The sequence below is a fragment of the Podarcis tiliguerta genome (genome assembly GCF_965153285.1).
Source record: "Podarcis tiliguerta genome assembly, chromosome: 4".
NCBI lineage: Eukaryota > Metazoa > Chordata > Lepidosauria > Squamata > Lacertidae > Podarcis > Podarcis tiliguerta.
The window spans coordinates 62,922,240-62,932,434 of NC_139537.1; positions in this window are offsets into that span (position 1 = coordinate 62,922,240).

A 10,195-nucleotide genomic window follows, 5' to 3' on the forward strand; every position below is an offset into this window, starting at 1 on the left:
CAGTAGTATGCACAGGCTTTCCTCCTTAATGCGTCCTTTCTTGGTGGATCCCCCCCCCCCCCAGTAGCTCGCAAACAGGGCTGTGTATATACATTACTGACTTAAAATGCAGATAGATCATTCTTGCGCGCGCGCCCCTCATTTGGATCGAAGCTGGTGGGTGGGTGTGCAGTATTACTTCGTAAGAAACGACAGGATAGGTACACTGTCAGTATGGATTGTGGCAAACCGTGGTGTGGGCATCACTTCCCAAACCGGTAGTGGGAGGAGGAGCACGCTGGATGGGAATGTGTACAAAGCCCTAGTACCAGATATCAGTACACTTAATTGTAAACCCATTAACTAGGAAGTTAAATCACGTTGAATTCATAAACAGTGGAAATTAATTTTGGGTCAGGATACTTAGGTTTCCAATCATTAACTCCCCTATTTATTGTAATAGGTATTTTGTTACTTACTTCAACTGAAGCAAGATTGACCTTTGAGGATGTAATCCTCAAAACATTTCTTTGGAAGCAACTCCTGTTTAACACAGTACTCTGAAAAAAGTCTGAAATCTCCTTACCTGAAAGCAACTATCAGTGAATATCCTCCTTTATTCATGTAGTTTGTGGGTTCGACATCCAAAATGTTCAGATAATTGGAATATTAGATTGTGAGAATTATGAGGGCACATGCTGGATTTGTGTATTCTGGATACAATGCATGAGCTATAGTGTCTCCCCCAAGTTAGAAAACTAGAACATTTACCTCACCATCACTAATAAAATAAATTATGCAATTCATATATATCCAGAGGACTCGCATGATACATGATCATATCAATTTAAGTCTGCATGTGTCTGAATGCTTCAGTATGTGACAGTTAGTTCCACACATGTTGCTGAAAGGCAGCCTTTGCCAAGCTTGCATTCTCCAGATGTTTGGGGCTACAACTTCCAGCAGCCTGGTTGAAGTTGCAGTTAAAACATCTGGTCATTGACCGTATTAAAGATATTTGAACATCTGGAGAGCACCAGCTTGTCAAAGACAATTTTAAGAGCATATAGAGAGCAGTGGTGAAAATTAAGTTTTTTTCACCTGGGTCAAAGACCCCATTTGGCATACCCCCCTCCCACGCATTTGTGTATACACACACACACAGAAAGAGAGGATGGGAGCCTCAATGGTGCCCCTCTGGAGGCTTCACCTGAGGCAAATCCCCCCCCCCCGACACTGTAGAGAGTCCTGCTGAGCCCTGTTTCCTCTTGTAACCAGCCAAATGCCTCTGGGGAACCCACAAAAGAAAATGAGGGCAATACCACCCACCCGTATTTTTCCAGCAACTGGTTGTGCGAGCTCTCATGGAAATAATGGAAACAGCAGGCCATCTAGTCTAGCTAATTGCAGCAAGATAGTATCTGCCTTCTAGCAAGCCAAAACCAAGGCACATCACAACTGCAAACCTAACCATACTTACTAGGAAGGCCTACTGAACTCAGTAGGTATTCTGAATGTGTATACTTAGGTTTGAGCAGTAAGGTGCTTACAGAGAACAGTACTGTAATTACTGATTGCCTGTGTAAGCTTTGTAAGGTGCCACGTACATGGTGGGCGCTGTATAAATAATGATGATGATAACAATGGCAGGTAGCCAAGCCACACACTAAGGCAACCCAAGAAAAACAAAACACAGGTGCTTTCTCATGTGACCTAGGGCAACATTCCTTCTTCGTTTGATGGTTATGGATCTGGATCACAGCCATGGATATCAAATGTGTTTCTAAGACTTCAATCCTAGGCACACTTATCTAACTTATCTAGGAATATGCCCCTATGAACACTTACCTGCTGGGAACAACTCAATGTGGCTTCCTACTAAGTAGATGTGTATTGTATTGCACTCCCACATGAGTATAAGAATGCTGCCAAAAAACATTTAAACACAATCCACTTTGGGTGCACCACCTGCCAGGATACCTGTAACATAGTCTTCATAATTTTAGCGTAGATTCTATGTGTGTAGGAAGGCTTTCAAGCACAGGTGTCCTCAGGGGGAGGGGAATTGGTCTCCTTGGATGAACCATAATCCCCAGGTTCCCAGCTTTCATTTATTTTAGAAAAGAACAAGTTTCTATCATTTGTAAAACCTGAGATATAAGGCAAAAGGTGCAGATACTACTCTCACGTGTTTGTGTGAAATTGGCATGATCCTCCCTTTTAGCATTTACCTACCTGCCCCCACCCAAAAAACTACCTTCAGATGCTCATCCTTGCAAAATATCTAAAACTAATAATAAGAGGAATGTAGAAGTACATTCTCATTTGCTTTAACATGCAATACACTTATTTTAATCATACCTTTGGGCTCTTTCATAAACTACATTAATAATGCATTTTTTTGGTCTCTCGTGTACATTAATTTTTAATTTTTCTATGTGTGTGACATGGTACATATTGGGAACTGACATTTTTGGATTAGATTAAATAACAGACCCTGGAAAATTAGGTCTTAAATTCAAAATGTCTGTATGTGTGTTCTGTGATGAGTCTTAAAGATGTGTATTATTGTGGGCCAGATGCACAACAGCTATAAACCTGTGTGTGTATATTCTCTCCTACACCAGAAAATTGTGTTGATAGTACAATTAAGAATGCAAATACACTAACTTTTAGCATGTATAACACACTTATGAAAAGCTACAGGAAATGCAAATAGCAATTTGAACATCATTATCAAACCACCCCTGGTTGTATTCAAGGACTCTATAATCTAAAACAGGCATGGGCAAACTCGGCCCTCCATTTGTTTTGGGACTACAACTTCCATCATCCCTAGCTAACAGGACTGGTGGTCAGGGATGATGGGAATTGTAGTCTCAAAACATCTGGAGATCCGAGTTTGCCTATGCCTGATCTAAAAGGAACTACAGCCTAACAGGAAAAACGGAACAAGCTCACTCTGCAAGCCAAGTCACTCTTACCTTTGGTTCCTACCTTTGTCTCTTAACAAGGCATCAAACAAAAATAAGAAACCTCTTAGTGGCTGCAGTGGCTTCTGGTTGCCAAAACAAAAGGTACCTGTGCTGTCAGGTCCCAGCTGCTTTTCAGGCACAAAGAAGTACCATCTCTGCTCATCACTCTCGTGATACAGCATCTTCTTTTCTTTCCTTTTACTAAAGAGAACCACAAAATCTCTGTCCTTGTTTCCACCAGCCAAAACTGAAATGCAGTATGTACACTGTCATGATGATGTGTGAGTGGACTTCTCCTCTCGCCTGATGCACAGGGACAGGAGATCATTAGAGGGGTACCTTGGGCCATAGCTACTTACAGGTGCTTTGAGGATGAAGAGCTACTCTGGATACCAGTGGCTTCTTCCAATGGGATGACCTACTGAAAGGCACATACTGGGACATAGACTAATCCATCTTGGCTGGAACTCTGTTACTGTTCTAGAGCACACTGTATGTGGCTTAATGATTAATCCAGACTAACCCAATATGTCTGAACTTATTTTTGCAGTTTGGACATAGTGTGTGTGTCATCACGCTGCAGTTCGCATGGCCACCAAACTGCAATATGCCACTGGAACAGCAGGTGGGCAGCAAAGTGAGCAAGCAGCACAGGGAGGCTTTTCTCTCCCATCTCCCACAGCAGCTGCGAGGTGTAATGGGAGAGGGAGGGTGGTGATTTGGAGAAGCTCCAAGGAAAGGTGAGGTGGTTTGGCTGAGCTTTACAATCAGGGGAATAGTTTTGGAGGGGGGGTGGGGTGGGCAGTGTGGGCAAGTCAAGCGAGCAGAAGAAGCAGCCCTGTGTATGTGTAAATAAAGGCCTGCTGAGAACAGCACAGTATTATGAAAGTACTTTAATCAAAGAACTCCAATTAGATGTCTATTTTGCACGGATGTAAAAATAATTACATAAGAAGCATTTTTATGGATCACAGCCATTACTGCATGTGAAATCATTCTTAAATGCATGAGATCAATGGAGTTTTGTATGAATAAAAACAGCAGGACTTGGCACAAAGACAACACCAAACTAGTCATTATTCGTTCTCACTGTTCCTTTTTCTTCTCGGTACCTCACAATAAAACAAAAAGCAACTCCATAGCTTTTATTTCTCTGGACTAGCATACCTCAGTTCGAAGGGTTACAGTTTTGAGAATTACTGTTTTCTTTGTTGTTGTTTGTTTTTAAAAGATAGCTTTCACAGAAAAACTAATAAAAGCTGCACTAATTTTATATTTGTACTTCATACATGCTGTACTCTGAAGTTTAAGTTCTTTACTAAACCTCTGGAACAAACTGGCAATGTTTTATTGAAAGTCGGTTAAGGTATATAATATACATACATTAAATATTCAGACGTCAAACTGCTTTTATGCACTGTTCATAAATGAGTTCAGTTCACTTTGACACTATAGAACAAATGTATTGCATCTGCTGGAAATTTACATTCAAATCAAAACATTCTGATTGTATCATACTGTTAGGACCAAAATTGCCTATTTTATTTCCATGTGTAGCATCACATAACCTAAGCTACGTGAATCAGTCCATACCTGCCTACTGCTCTCTTGGTGGTATTGGCTAGGAAGCACAGCCAAACCAGCACACAATCTACAGCTGAAAAGGGACAAAAATGGGACATAATCTTACAGTCCCTGGGGCCATAGGACAGAGCAGTAAGCTAAATCTGTGAGCAGGAGAAATGGGTCTGTACTTGCATGCCTGTGCTCACACTTCAGTTTACTGCTCACTCACTGCATTTCTAGTGCTGGGTTTCCAATGTTCATATGATGTTCTGCAAAATGCAAACGTATCTTGCATTGTTTATAAAATACCATAGTTTGTTGTGTTTCTCAAACCAGCTTCAGATTGTTTGGAGTCCTTAAGCCATTGCTAATTCATCTCAAACTGAGTTGTGAACACCTTTGCATAGGGGATGGACATTCCCAACCACCCCCTTTAGTGTACACAGTCAGAAACAAATCTGACACTAATGAAACGGTGCTGATGTGAACAGCTGGGGAGAATAAGCCGAGAAACACACTGGATGAAGCTGACCACTTCCCTGTGCTCTAAAGCAGTGGTTCCCAATTAGCTAAGTACTACGAACACCCTGTTTTTCAAAAGCCAAGCCATAACCCCTACTTTTGAAAATGTTGACATCTCTGTGGTAGTTTTTGTTATGTGGGTGGTGCTACGGACCTCCTGGGTGGGTTATGTGGACACCCTGGGGTCCGCTGACCACCAATTGGGAACCACTACTTTAAAGTGTTAATGTGAAATAAAATTACAGTGGTACTTCTGGTTATGTACTTAATTCGTTTCTGAGGTCCGTTCTTAACCTGAAACTGTTCTTAACCTGAAGCACCACTTTAGCTAATAAAGTGCCGCCGCGCCGCCGGAGCACGATTTCTGTTCTCATCCTGAAGCAAAGTTCTTAACCTGAGGTACTATTTCTGGGTTAGCGGAGTCTGTAACCTGAAGCGTATGTAACCCGAGGTACCACTGTATTATAAAAAAATAGTGTTAACGTAAACACATCCTTAGTCTGGAAACTGCTGTCAGTGCACCAATGCACTGCCCTCCCCCAATGCTGCATTTACCCAATTAATAATTTCTAGTGTTCCATCATCAAAACATGATGGGGTGTCTTAGGAAGAATGGCTGGGGAGAGTGGGGTAGGAAATTGCCAGCCCTCAGCACCTGTAGCTCCCTTATTTTGCCTGATAACATGCCAGTCCTTTTTGCAGAAGCCACAGTTTCCCATATTCAGGTTAAACAAGAAACTTCAATTTGTTTAAAACTATCGTGAAAACCTTCAGTTTTTCAACATGCAATGGAGGAAGACAATGAGTCTCATTGAAGCTGGTGCACATAACGTTAAACCATCATTTAGATGGCATGCGGGTTGGGCCTCCAGAGTACAGACTTCCCAGTTCTTACACCTTAATAACTATTCATACTGTATATACTATTGTTGTACTGTGTATTTTGGGTCTATGGACGGCAATAAAGCTGTGTGTGTGGCTTCCCAGAGGATAGTGAAAGCTAATTGTGATTAAGTCCTATTGAAACAAAATATATTCATATTCATATTCCAAGGAGAGAAAGTTGAAGTAAATAAGTTTGTCTAAATCCATGAATGAAATAAAATTGACCTACGCTTTGGTTTATAAGCCAAGTTTGCTCCATGAATAAATTTTAATTGTTTTTCTTAATTTTACTTCCAAACCATCAAATCAGAATCCCTTCTTAGTGCTTCAACTTGGAAATTCCAAATGTTGACCTTACATAAGGAATTAATTTCCCTACCCTGCAAGTAATCTACTATTGTATGATGCTGGGGAAAATTTCTAAATAAATATAGAAATTCAACCTGGTACACTGAAAATGCTCTTTAAATATGCATAACAGCTAGACACTTAAATCTTCCCACTCCTTGCCAAACAGTTTTCTGTGCCTGGCCTGTGTTACAGTGACATCTGTTGAATGAAAATGGAATGTGCATTAAAGTGACTTGAGGAAAGTGCTCCACACATACTTTTTGAAAACCATAAATGTACCATAGTGACCAAGATGTCCCATTTCCACGTTGCCTAAGGAGAATATTACATAATAAAAACCTAAATAGAAATTTTGGCAATCATTTTGCGCTATTGTATCAGATTCTGTTTGAAAGAAACTCTAGCATAATTTCTCAGAAAACAATCCCTGAATATCCCTGAATTCAGTGGATCTTATTGCTCATAAGTAAGCGTGCACAGGACTGCAATCTGAGGTGAGGATGGGGACATAAGAGCAATCGTGCTGTAACAAGCCAAATGTCTATCTGGTCTAGTATTCTACAGTGGACAAACAAATGATTCTGGCCCTAATTTTAGCCCACAGTTGATTGCCCAACCCAAAATTACATTCTGAAACAAAATGAGAACTTTAAAGCCTTTTATCAATTGCAAATTAATTTCCTTAACTGTAGCATCAGTGCTAAGAATTATGAGACAAATTCCCATTATGCTTTGGGTTTGTCATTTTTTTAAAAACAAAACAAAACACACACACACCTTGAAATACACATTTTAAAAAACCATAATATTTTCCATTCCTTAGGCAAGGCTGTCTGAAGAACTGAGGTTTTCTGGGCTACAATCTAGGGTACAGTTACATGTACTACTGAAGTTCTACTGAATACAACAGGGTTTACACATATAGAACACTGGATTGCATTGTCACAATGATACCCGGGGTTTTTGAGGATTGAAAAGTGCATAAATCTTGTTAAATATAATAAATGAATGGAACAAAGAATTCTAAGATGCACGGCATTCTTCAACATGCGCTGTCTTTAGAAGGCAATCTCACTAACTTCTTAGTTTGGGTGTGGGGTTTTTTGGCACAATAATACATAGTGCACTGAGTACCCTCAATTGTATGCCTAGGACTGCCGAAGCACCAGCTGATATTAGCTTAAGGCTGCTCCTTGTAGATGTTTCAACATGGGCAGACACTTACACTACAGCAGCATTCAATATGCAGCAAACCAAGGAAGAATGGTTTCCAATAGAAATGAGTGGTCTTGTTAGGAGCTACAGCTTGGAAGATCTCCACAATTATTCTGGACATTTGTAAGATGGTGCCCTTTAATACTTATCCTGAGAGCTGCTACTGTTTTGGGGACAGAGGAAGGATCAGCTGCAACACCAGCATTAGGAGATGATTTGATAGATTGATTCCGTTTATTTATATGCTGTCGCTTTTCTACGGTGAGGTGTGCCCATAGTGGCTTGCAACAGACATTCACTTATCAAAAGTACTGGGGTGGGGGAGAGAAGTCAGTTTATAAAAAACAAAACAGGACAAAGCCAACCATTAGCAGCCATAGAATATATTCAATATTATAAAATAAAGCTAGACTTAAATTCAGACGTGCAAACGAAAATGAAACTTTTAAGAAAACTCAGTAAAGTTCCAACTGCTGGTGCAGGTCATATTTCACTCCAAGGAGCATCAGCAGCCTGGCTTCAATACCGTTCAGATAAATGCCCCCCTCCCAATTCTAATTAATGCTCTAAGCACAATAGCACATGGTCAGAGCCATAGGGTGGGCAGCTTACTATCTCTTTGGAAAGTAGTGGTTAAGTTTCTTCAGGCCAAAAATTGCATTGATTTATGGCCAGTCCTCCAGATGATGCATGTCAAAGGTGGAACATGGCCAACTTTAATTATTTTTCAGGACAAATTGGAGGTGGGATCACAATAAAATAAAATAAAATTGGGCATCACCAAATCACAGAGGAGACCCACAAGAGTAGGAGAGAGAGAGAGAGAGAGAGAGAGAATATTAGACAAAAGCTTGGAAGGCCACAACAAAACTTTTGGTATTACAGTATTGCAGCAGGGGACCTACCATAGCAGCAGTCAATGGGTGGGATTCACCTAACATGCCCCATCAGCAGAAGCCCTGTGCAAGGACTTCCACCTATGCAATGAGACTTCCCCACTTCTCTCCTGTCCCTGCACCACCCACACCCATTGGGAGAATTCCCAGAACACCACATGGGAATGTTGGAGAGATGGAACCATTCCAACTGGCAAGCTGCAATTCTTCTGCATGTGGAATGTTCAGAAACATGTGTTGCTGAATTCCACTGAATGCTTTTATATATATTAAAAATGCAAAATCGGTGTGGGGACCATAAAAAGGCACTTGGGAGGCTGGATGCAGCCTGTGGGCTGCAGACTAGCCACCTCAGCTTTAGGAGAGAGGTAAAGCAGATCCCTGGCACATATGTGCTGACTTAAACATGAAAGTGGCCATTTAGAGCCCATTGAACAGTACTTCTCAAGTAGGCCGCCTGTCAATGTTGCACCAAGCACACAAGGCTTTTAGTCCATTCATCACCCTGTATGCCAGGAGTATCTGCACACCAATGATGGATGGTCCCAGCATCAGTTGTGCTTCATTCAAGTGTTGGCAAGGGATGTGGGGAAAGAGCCCATAATTGATGCAGCAACTACACTGAGCAACTGCAGGGACAAAATAAAATAAAATGATCAGCTACATTTTTAAATCAGATCTCTTGAGTTGACTTTCCCCCCCCGAATTATGGTAATTCTCACAATTATCCAGCAATACATGTTTCTGTGTGTGGAAAGCAGTACTCCTTTTTTTATTATACTTCCTTCTTCACGGAGAAAAACTGACAGAGTTTAAATTTTCTCACAGTTACTTTGAGCTGAGAATAACAGCTCTTAAATTAGTTCCGAGGAGGTGGCATGATGCAAGGAGTTTGAAGCAGTCTAGCACTGACATGCAAAAATATCTGAATATGCAAATGAACTGGAATACTGTATAAAGATCATCATTTGATAGAGGATTTTGTGCATTTGCCTGATAAATCAAGGAAAGTTGCTCCTTGTATGACTTCCCTCCATCACATATGTAACCTTCAAATATACACAGAAATTGCCTTACAAGATAAAGCCAGAGTTTATCCAGTCCAGTTTTTTAGTCACTACTGAGATGCCCCTTGAAAATTTACAAGGAAGGCAAGATGAGCCTAGTCAAAGTTTGTTCTTTGTACCTTGTATCCCCTAATTCTCTAATGCTATGTTGCTTCTGAGCACCAAGATTCCATTTATGTCTCTGGACCTATGATACTGCTTTCTTCTATTGCCTTTCATCACTTCATTGGTTTCCCCTCTGCTCTATTTGCTTCCCCGTGTCTTTCCTCTGTGGCTTCCACACATCTTTCATCCTTCTTAGGAAATAACAGCACAACTTGGGATTGATTTTCCCCCTCTCATACTTCCCTCTCTTTTACAAGAACACAAAGCAAAACTGAAACCAACGAAAAAAAGGGGGAGAGGGAAAACATTAGCTTGTAACATTGATTGGTTGTCCTCTTTTATGATGGCACTGTCCTTTATAAATTACAAATTACTTCTGTATATTATCTTTCCTCCTGCCTCCCCCCCCTTCCCTCTTGTGATTTCTAGCTACTTAAGATTGTGAGCCTTGGTAAGAGCTTGTCATTATTTGAGAAGTGCTCCAAGAACAACAACAATAATGAATGCTTTCTTTGGAGTATTAATAATTTGAAGTATTAATACTTATGAATGAAAAACCAATATGTGCTATGCCACTTTATTCAACCTCTATTAAAGAGGTTAATTGAGGCCAGGCATGTCCAGAGAATCACAG